Source organism: Pygocentrus nattereri, chromosome 14, assembly GCF_015220715.1.
Source record: "Pygocentrus nattereri isolate fPygNat1 chromosome 14, fPygNat1.pri, whole genome shotgun sequence".
NCBI classification, from domain to species: Eukaryota; Metazoa; Chordata; class Actinopteri; order Characiformes; family Serrasalmidae; genus Pygocentrus; species Pygocentrus nattereri.
Window position 1 is genome coordinate 18,762,323 of NC_051224.1, and position 10,626 is coordinate 18,772,948.

The window sequence follows — 10,626 nt, forward strand, 5'->3', positions numbered from 1 at the left end:
AGGAAAATCTTAATGCTTCAGCAGACCAAGACATTCTGTACAATTCTAGGCCTCCATTTTTGTGGGAACAGTTTAGGGAAGAACCTTTTCTGTTTTTAGCATGACTGACCCTCAGTGCAGAGAGCAAGGTCCATAAAGCCATGACTGGGTGAGTCTGGTGTGGAAGAACTTGACTCACCCGAGTCCTGACCTCAACACCATTGAGCACCTTTAGCATGAACTAGAACAGAGCTTGTGAGCCAGACCCTCTCTTCCAACATCAGTGCCTGACCTCACAAATGCTCTTATGGATGAATGGATTAAAAATTCCCACAGACACTCTCCAAGATCTTGTAGAAAGCTTCCCAGTAGTGGAAGCTGTTATAGGTACAAAAGGGACCATATGAATGCCTATAGATTTACAATGGGATGCCAGAAAGTCTCCTGCAGGTGTAATGTGTAGGTGCCCCAATACTTTTGCCCATATAGTGTATACATACATACATTACTGTTATAGTACTTTTATAATAAAATAATTGCTCCGTCGACTACCATTACCATGTTGGAAATAACAAGGTTTTGTTGGGACAGTGACAATACCTACACTTTCAGTCTCCTCTTTCAGAAAAAACATTTCAAGCCTTTACAAAAAGCACTTATCCTGTCCAGACAAAATGGTCTGTTTGCTCTCATTTTTCTTCATTTTTTTCACAGTATGACAAAGTATGAAAGCAAACTTACTCACACGCGCAGCTACACACTCCATTCACATACACCAAAAACAGAGCATCTCTGGGGAACTGCTGGAAAACAACAGTAAAGAAAGAAAAACAGGACAAAGAGCAGCAGCAGGAGCTCCCTTGTGTTTCTTTCTCTCCTGTGTGTGTTTCTAACCTTTCATAAGTGAGGCTCCCCTGAGCTCTTCCTCTAAACACACGGCCCTGGAGCTGCCCCGCTCTAAACAGCCTCCTGAGAACCGCTAACCTGTCTGATCCAGCAGTAGCTTACAATCAGACTTAGCGCAACAACTATGCTTCATACACCTGAAAGCAGGAGCACATAACTGCTGTACTGGTTCAGGGACAAATACCGAATGCATAAACACTTGTACTGTACATAATGTATGGAGGTATTCAGCTGGGACATAGTATGAGAGGACAGGGGTGGGTAAGTAAGGACAAGTGAAATTGATCTCTACTATATGCTAAATATGCTTCCAACAAAACGTAACCTTCAAATGCTTCAAATCGAGCTGAGTTGTTAAAGGGGAAATACACCTCTTTTTTTTTTATTTCTGCATAATTCAGTGGTTCAGATGTAAAGAAACTCATGCAGAATTGCCAAAAGTATTCACTCACCCATCCAAATCATTGAATTCAGGTGTTCCAATCACTTCCATGGCCAGAGGTGTATTAAACCAAGCACCTTCTTCTACAAACATTAGTGAAAGAATGGGTCGCTCTCAGGAGCTCCGTGAATTCCAGCGTGGTACCGTGACAGGTATTTCCTCACTACTAAATATTCCACAGTCAACTGTCAGTGGTATTATAACAAAGTGGAAGTGATTGGGAACCACAGCAACTCAGCCATGAAGTGGTCAGCCCCATAAAATGACAGAGCGGGAGCAGAGGATGCTGAGGTCACCAACTGTCTGCAGAGCCAATCGCCACAGACCTCCAAACTTCATGTGGCCTTCAGTTTAGCTCAAGAACAGTGTAGAGAGCTTCATGGAATGAATTTCCATGGCATAGCAGCTGCATCCAAGCCTTCACAAACATCACTAAACATAATGCAAAGCATCGAATGCAGTGGTATAAAGCACCGCCACTATACTCTAGAGCAGTGGAGAGGTGATCTCTCGAGTGACTAAACATGCTTCGCCGTCTGGAAATCCGATGGACGAGTCTGGGTTTAGCGGTTGCCAGGAGAACGGTACTTGTCTGACTGCATTGTGCCAAGTGTAAAGTTTGGTGGAGGGGGGATTATGGTGTGGGGTTGTTTTTCAGGAGTTGGGCTCGGCCCCTTAGTTCCAGTGAAAGGAACTCTTAATGCTTCAGCAGACCAAGAGATTTTGGACAATTTCATGCTCCCAACTTTGTGGGAACAGTTTGGGGATGGCCCCTTCCTGTTCCAACATGACTGCACACCAGTGCACAAAGCAAGGTCCATAATGACATGGATGAGCGAATTTGGTGTGGAAGAACTTGACTGACCTGCACTGAGTCCTGACCTCAACCCAATAGAACACCTTTGGGATGAATTAGAGTGGAGAGTGCGAGCCAGGCCTTCTCATCCAACATCAGTGTCCTCACAAATGCGCATCTGGAAGAATGGTCAAAAATTCCCATAAACACACTCCTAAGCCCTGTGGAAATCTTCCCCAGAAGAGTTAAAGCTATTAAAGCTGCAAAGGGTGGGTTGACATCATGTTAAACCCTATGGATTAAGAATGAGATGTTACTCAAGTTCATATGCGTGTGAAGACATTTGGCAATATAGTGTATCTATTGTTGATGATGGTAAAATAAACATGAATATGAAAACACATGTTTTCTTTGGGGACTATTATGCCTTTCAAAATCCTGAATGTTCCTCTTTCCATTAATGTGTTTCAAAACTATAGTAAAACAATGTCTCCAGCAGCAGGCAGAATATTTATAACCATTTCCTGGCACTTATTGTAAATTGAAGGAGAAAATGCTCATTTGTGTTTAAAGACTGTAGCTAGGTGTACTGAGACTTTTGATGGGTAGTGTAAGTCTTGAGATATTATAGACTCGCTCTTTCTTTACGTCTTTGCTCTTCGATCTGCAGTAACTGGTTGAATTCACTTCACTGCCTCCTCGGATCTCTTTGTCTGACCCTCCATTTCCCTGGTGCATTCTACACATCCAGCCTGTCATTAAGAAACAAGGACGTCCGATTTAATGACCGCCTCTGCCTATGGATTGGGTGGCCTTCTGCAAGGGTTGAGGAAATAAGCAACAAAAATCAGTAGAGCAGTAGAGTCTGACTACATTTCCAGAATTAGTGCACAAAACTTCAAAGAAGCACTTTGCTAAAAATCTGACTTACACAAAACTAGAAACTCGGCCGCGTTTGGTGTGTAAAGTTTAGTTTTACACTGGAGCAATGAGGCTAATGTAGCTAAGTAAAGGAAGCCAACTGGTAACATGCATTCTGCAAACTAGATGCCTCAATCATGGCACTTTTGCTTCAAACCATGTCAGGCATGTGCACAGAAAGACCACAGAGGGCACTTCAGCCCCTGGCCTCTTGTTTCCTCCTGGTCAGTATGTAGAACAATCGTGATTTATATGGCTGTTTATCAAGATGGGACTAATTTTTAACAAGCCATGTTATCACATCAACACGGAGCCTTGCTGGTGACATCCCATATAAATAAAAATAATGCATGGCCGTGACTTAGTAAAGCATGAGAATGAGATAATTAAGTCATGGCCATGACTTATTAAGACATGGGAATGAGATAATTAAGTCAGGGCCACAACTTAATAAATCATGGGTACGAAATCCTAATGCATGATCACAATTTGGCAAGGTGTTGGGATGAGATAATAAAGTCATGGCCAGATTTAGTATGGCAGGGGAATGAGATACTTAAGTCATGGCCATAATTTAGTAAGGCAGGGGAATGAGATACTTAAGTCATGGCCACAATTTAGTAAGGCATGGGAATGAGATCCTAATGCATGGCCATGACTTAGTAAGGCATTGGAATGAAATAATTAAGTCATGGCTATGACTTAGTAAGACAAGGGAACAGGATAATTAAGTCATGGCCACAACTTTGTAAGGCAAGGGAATGAGATTGTGATGCAAGGCCACAATTTAGTTAGGCATTGGAATGAGGTAAGTAAGTCATGGCCATGATTTAATAAGGTGTGGGAACGAGATCCTAATGCATGGCCATTACAAAGTACAGCATGGAAAAAAGATAATTAAGTCTTAATTATTAATGGCTATGACTTAGTAAGGCATGGGCATGAGATAATTAAGTCATGGCCTCAACTTAGCAAGGTGTACCGTCACAGGGAAAAGGTGCACAAGTACAGTGACGAGAGTAAATGTGATTTGTTACTTTCCACCTCTGGTGCTCACACACTGTCCTGTTCTCTTGGAACTCGACTGATATAGAAACCCACACACACACACACACACACACACACACACACTCTTACATGTGCGTGTCCATGTGTGTCCTCACCGTGTGAATCTCTAAGCAGAAATACTGCAGGCGTGTGGATGCACTCAGAGAACAGAGGCACAGTGCCACAGTTTACACATCCACACAAGTACACAATGTGGGGACACATGAAACACTGTCGGCACACATTAAGCCTCACACTGTTAACCTGTGATGTTATTCATAGATTTGTTCATGCGTGCAGGCATATTCAATCACACATATAAAGCAGCTCACAGTTGTAGGACTGTAATCTGCTCATAACAGTGTAATAAGCATTTAGTTAGATTTACACACAGTGAGGGGAAACAATTCAGACACTATATCTAGTGCATATATTCACTTCAGATTTACATATGTAATGTCGTTTGAACTAAAAAGTACACATTCTTAACAAGATATATTTAAAAATCATGAAAAGTATTCAGACGCTGCATTCAATATGTGAATGTAAAGGTTCTTTCCATTGCTGTTGCCAAAACGAAACCTCATATCTCCAAAATGGTAACTTTACAGGAGAAGGAAAAAACATACTTTACTTTTAATGTAATGCATTTTGGGCCGTTTCTTTGGGTCCATTCTTCATGATATTTACACACAGTGTAAAGCGTAACAGGTATTTTCAAATGAAATGTGAAAAACTGAAAATAACAGAAATGGACCTATGAAGTTGTCTTCTGAAAGCATCCTCCTCTCATTGACACCATATAGCAAACAACAACACAAGAGCAACAGAGGATATGTTTTTAACAATAGTACAAACAGAAAACACATATAAGGGGAGGAGCAGGTGAAGCAATGACTCAATGACTATGATTAAATAGGTCAAGGCTATTCAGCAGCAGCATCAAAAACAGCCCAATCATCTCAAGACTGGTTTTCAAAAAGTCCATCAGAGGGACTGTCAAAACTTTGGGGAACTTAACATGGTTTGCAAACAGGAATGGGCCAAAACTGAAACACCTTGCTTCAAAAACTGAATTACTTTTTACTGTTCGTCATCTCAAAGCTATAAGTGGCAATAAAAAACTTTACAACAAAGCACTAATCGTATTCATTTGTGGTGAAAACTTTCATTTTTTTCAGCAGTTAAATCATTTTAAATCTTTCTTTATGCTTATGACCACATATAAAGTCAGAAGCCATTGTGTCTCAATTTAAAGCAGATCTATGCACTGGACAATTATTAAATAATAAATGTAAAAGTGTCTCAATGTTTGTTCTTCTTCACTGTATTCATGTCTGGGTATGGGGTGCTGAGCTCTACCTAACCAGACGCCATGATTGGGTCAAGGGGGTCCAGGCCCACCCACTTTTGTACGTGGCCCACCAAAAATAACCTTTTAATATTAGTATTAATATTAATTATAATATTAATAATAAATACTTTTAACATTAACTATTGATTAAGAAAAACAAGAACACAAGTGAAGACGCACTTGCAAAATGTAGGACACATTGAAAATTCCATTCTCAACCTAAATTCTAGCTGAATCAGTAACTACAACTGAGATGTTCACCAAACCTCTGAACTGGACAACTAAAAAAGATGATCGCCGCTACATGCAGCAAATTTTGATCAAAGTTTGAGACCACTAGTGAATATGCTTCTATTTTGGATTCCTTCCTTATTTAATAGAAATATTTTCTTTTTATCGGCATACAAAACTGTGTGGAAAGTAATTATTTTTTTTTATTTTAACCTTAATTTCAGAATTTCAGCATTTCTTATGTCCTCTTTTGCTTTAATGACACTCAAGCTGCATGAACTCCACTCATTTGTGAAAAAAGCCTTTGATGAGCAGAAATGTTTGGAATATTTAGATTTTTCTTTTACATTTGAATGTTGATATTTACATATTATTTATATGTATGATATATATTTACATGGAGTAAATAATTAACAATGCATAACATACAAAAGAACATACATTTATACATTTCTTTTTTATTGATGGCAGTTTTCTTTTACATTGTGTCAACACATCAGTAATAATAGTCCACACTGACTTATACAATTTTGTTACATTTTTGTGCAGTACAGTTAAGAACATTGCCATTTTAGAGAAGGTTTTGCTACAGCAATGATACTATGGAATATATTGTCCACCATATAATTAAAAGGTATGTATTTTCAATGTCTTCCATCATTTGGTATATGAAACATTACTAATCCGACCGTGAGAAATAAAATGCAGCACCAGTGTTAATGGTATCTCACAGAAAGCACTGGGGATGAACAACACACCTTTATTAAAATATCAGAATTACCGCTTTTATTGCCTCTGGTGTTGATCAGTCCTGGAACCTACAGAGCCAAGGGGTGGTGTGGCCCTAAGACAGATGTTAGTTAAGCCGGATCTCTTACATGTTTACCAGAGCATAGAAGAAACACACATATAATCATTCACACTGCAGGAGGTAAAGACATGTTCAAATATATACTGCTGCTTTACACTCCTCCTCCTTCAGGAGGATGTAATTAGAACATGCCTTCTCTTCTGAGCTGTGAAAACTACTTAGAGAAAAGGGAGAAACACCATAAGAAAGAAAGCAATCTCCTCCGGTGGTCTTGTTAACATCTCTGCACTTTCTCCTTGATAACAATAAGATCAGAGTTCTCACCTGAGGCTCAGATGTTTCTCCTGGGAAAAAGAGCCCAGTAATCTCATGTGTCTTGTCTTGAGTTTTAGAAGAGATCTCAATGAAGAGACACATTGTGCTGAGTTTTGGCAACTCTCATGTTCATCTGCCACCAAACTCTCATCTCTGCTTTATCTCTCCTGTGTCTCATGTTTTTCTGATTTCCTAAGGAGGTTTATTAGACTCATCAAAAAGGAAGATTTGGGACTCCCAAGTTGCACAACCGTCTAAGCGTTGGCCCTATCATCAGGGGATCGCGAGTCCTATCCCTGGTGATGCTACAGCCATCCATAGCTGGGAGTCCAAGTGAGCACAACTGGCCTCGCTCTCTCTGGGATGGCCCCCCCTTCTCCCCCCATCGCTCAACATGATACTAGTCAGCGCAGACATCTGTTGGCTGACGTAATAGATCTGGCGGTTGGCGCTTTCCTCTGAGCGCACTCGGCTGTCCCATCGTGTTGCGTGGGCGGGAGTTTGAAAAGAAGGTGGTTGGTTTCACAGGTCTCGGAGGAAGCCTGTGTTGGCCTTCACCCTCCTAGCATTGGTAGTATCATGTGATTGGGGGAGTCCTAAGTAGTGGGTGGAATTGGAAACGATTAAATTGGATGTGGAAGGAGAACAGGGAAAGATGGTGTGAGGAAGGGGGAAAGAGATAGAGTGAGAAAGAAGGTTTTTTTTTTTAAAAGAAGAAGGGATGGACAGAGAAAAGAAGTTGCAGGTAGGACAACGAAGCAGAAAGGAAAGAAAGTCATGGTGAAAAAGACAAAAGTGAAAAGAAGAGAGAAAATTACAGTAAGGAAGACAAGGAGATGGAAGGAGAGAAGAAGTTACAGTGTTATGGTGAAGAAAAAGGAGATGGAAGGGTGGACGGTTCAATGAGGAAGAAGGAAGTGGGAAAGAGAAAGGAAATTACATGTTTGAAGAAGAAGGTCAGAATAAAAACAGGGAGTTATGGGCTTAAACAAGTGGGAAGGAGAGAGGAAGTTATGGGGTTGAAGAAGGAAGTAGGAAGGACACAGAAAGTTATGGGGTCGAGGAAGAAGTGGGAATTACAAAGGAAGTTACGGGTTGAAGAAAAAAGCCGGAAGAAGAGGTGGAAGTTACAGAGTTAAAGAATGAAGTGGGAAGTAAAGAGAAAGTTATGAGGTTGAAGAAGGAAGTGGGAACAAAAGATGTTTCTGTGAGGAAGAGGGAAGTGTGAGGGACAGAAGAAGTCATAGCAAAGACATTTTTAGAGGAGATGGTTCACTGGTACAAAAGTTGTTGGCAAAGGCATAAAGGGGGAAAAATCCCTCTTGTGTGAGTTGAGTCTTGAGACTTTAGTAGAGAATTTTAGTTTAGTCTCATTAGTAGCTGTAGCCATTGCATTATACGAAAGTAAATCCATCAGTTTCAAGGCTTCAAATAACAAACACTTCATTATAGATGAAGCTTCAATCTGACAGATAGAACTGTTGAGCCTCAGTCACAAGTCATTTAAGGGTGAGCCTCAGTCATGAGTCATTTAAGGACAAGTCCATGTCACAAGTCAGGTAAAGGTCAGTCTAAGTCAAGGTGCTAGCCAGTTAAAGGTGAGTGTGTCACGAGTCAAAAAAGCGTGAGTCAGGTAAAGGTGAGTCCGAGTTGCAAGTTTGTTAAGAGAGAGTCTGAGTCACGAATCAGTTAATGGCGAGTCTAAGTTGCAAATCAGTTAAGGCTAAGTCCAAGCCGAGCTGCAAGTGAGTTAGTGGTTAGTCTGAGTCATGAATCAGATAAGGGTGAGTCTGAGTTATGAGTTAGTTAAAGGTGAGTCTGAGTTATGAGTTAGTTAAAGGTTAGTCTAAGATTTGAGTCAGTTAAGGATGACTCAAAGTTAGGAGTCTAGTCTTGAATCAGTTTCTGAGCCAAGAGTCATTTATGGGCAAGTCCAAGCTGTGAGTCAGTGAAGGGGTCGAGTCAAAGTTCAGTCTTAAGTCACTTAAGGGTAAGTCTGAGTCAAATAAGAACAAATAAGAGTTGCGAGTCAGTAGTCCAAGTTATGAGTCACTTAAAGGTGAATTCCAGTTACACATCAGTTAAGGGCGAGTCCGAGTCCATCAGCATGCGACTTGAATCAGGCTTGAATTGAAGTCGCTGACTCGTGTCCCCGTCTCTCATCTTGCCGCATCACCAGTAGTCAGACAACCTGAAAATTACGTTATTTGAACTACAAACTGTTTTTTGCTAAATTCACCAGCAATTTCAAATTTCAAATGCGTTTGAAACAGTAATGTGACTTTTGGTTTCGGGTTAATAGGACGCCCACCATTTTAGTAGAGGGGCCTTGTCTTGTACCTCAAACAAGAGACTGTCAACTGGATGGACCTTTGTACAAGAACAGTTACTGTGAGGAAGAAGGAAATGGGAACCAGAGAGAAGTTATGGTGAGGAAAAGAGGCAGAGATTTTTGTATTAGGAAACAAGGTGAAGAGGACAAAAGAAGAACCATTAATGCTGTGTGTGTGTGTGTGTGTGTGTGTGTGTGTGTGTGTGTGTGTGTGTGTGTGTGTGTGTGTGTGTGTGCGTGAGTGTGTGTGTGTGCGTGAGTGTGTGTGTGTGTCTCTTAAGGGCCGCATGAATCACTGAGGGAGACTCAGTGAGCCATCTGCCCAATTAGGCAGTGCGCCCACCACAATGCGCTTCTTTTCAATTACCACTGTGTTCTCAGAGAACATGCACACACACGCACACACACACACACACACACACACACACACACTCCAATTTTGCCACAACAATTACTAGTGTGAAGCTCCTATCGCTAAGAGACTTTATTGATAATACAAATGGCACCCAGTACAGTTATTGCACAGTTAACCTGATCTTATCTCCCTGTAGTCTCACAGGACCAGACGATTTCTCATAGCGAGAATAAACATCTGGGGGCAACATGTTAAACTTTGGTGCTGGACTGCAGCAACATCTGCCACAGAGAAGGGTACGTTCCCATTAAAACCCACCCATAAATTCCTCTAGCCCAGGGATGCACAACTCTGGTCCTGGAGGGCTAGTGTCCAGCACAGTTTGGAGGTTTTCTACTCAAACACACCCACTTAAACTGGCAATTAACAGACATTAAGTGTAATCAGGTGTGTTGCAGCAAGTACAATACCCAAACTGTGCTGGACACCAGCCCTCCAGGACCGGAGTTGTGCACCCCTGCTCTAGCCTGTGCTTTTAGGCCATATAGGCCCTGTAAACCCAAGGTAAAAAAATGGCTTTCTGCTGTTTTATTCACACAATGTCTGAATGCTACTCTTAGTAAAGAGAGTGATCTAACAAGCCAACACTTCATTGACGTTTATTCAGTTTGTATCACAAACTACTGTTTAAAAAATAAAATGAACTGGAATTTGTCTGCCTTTTATTCCACAAAAAGTCTGCATCTGAATAGCAAGGAAGCCACCTGTGACAAGTATTGCAAAGTGAAGGAGAAGAGTGGTTCTTTATAGGCAGTGTTAAGGCTGGGTGTTAGGAAATTGAAACTAAAGCCTGGGCTTAAATACTGACTAAAGTAGCTAATGACTAGATGATGAACAGGTGTGTGAATTCAGAATTCCAGGGAGGAGAAACTAAAGAATGAACGCTCATTGATTGATGTTGAAGTGAGGGGAGTCAAATGATCTTCCAATGGCTCATGGGAGTTCGAATCCTCTACATAGTCAATCACCCCAACTGATCCGACAGGAGAAAGAGAACAGACAAAGGAGGCGTCCTCGGCGGGAGGTGTGACACAGAGAAGCTCAACACTTCATCACACATCACAGCACGTATTGTGC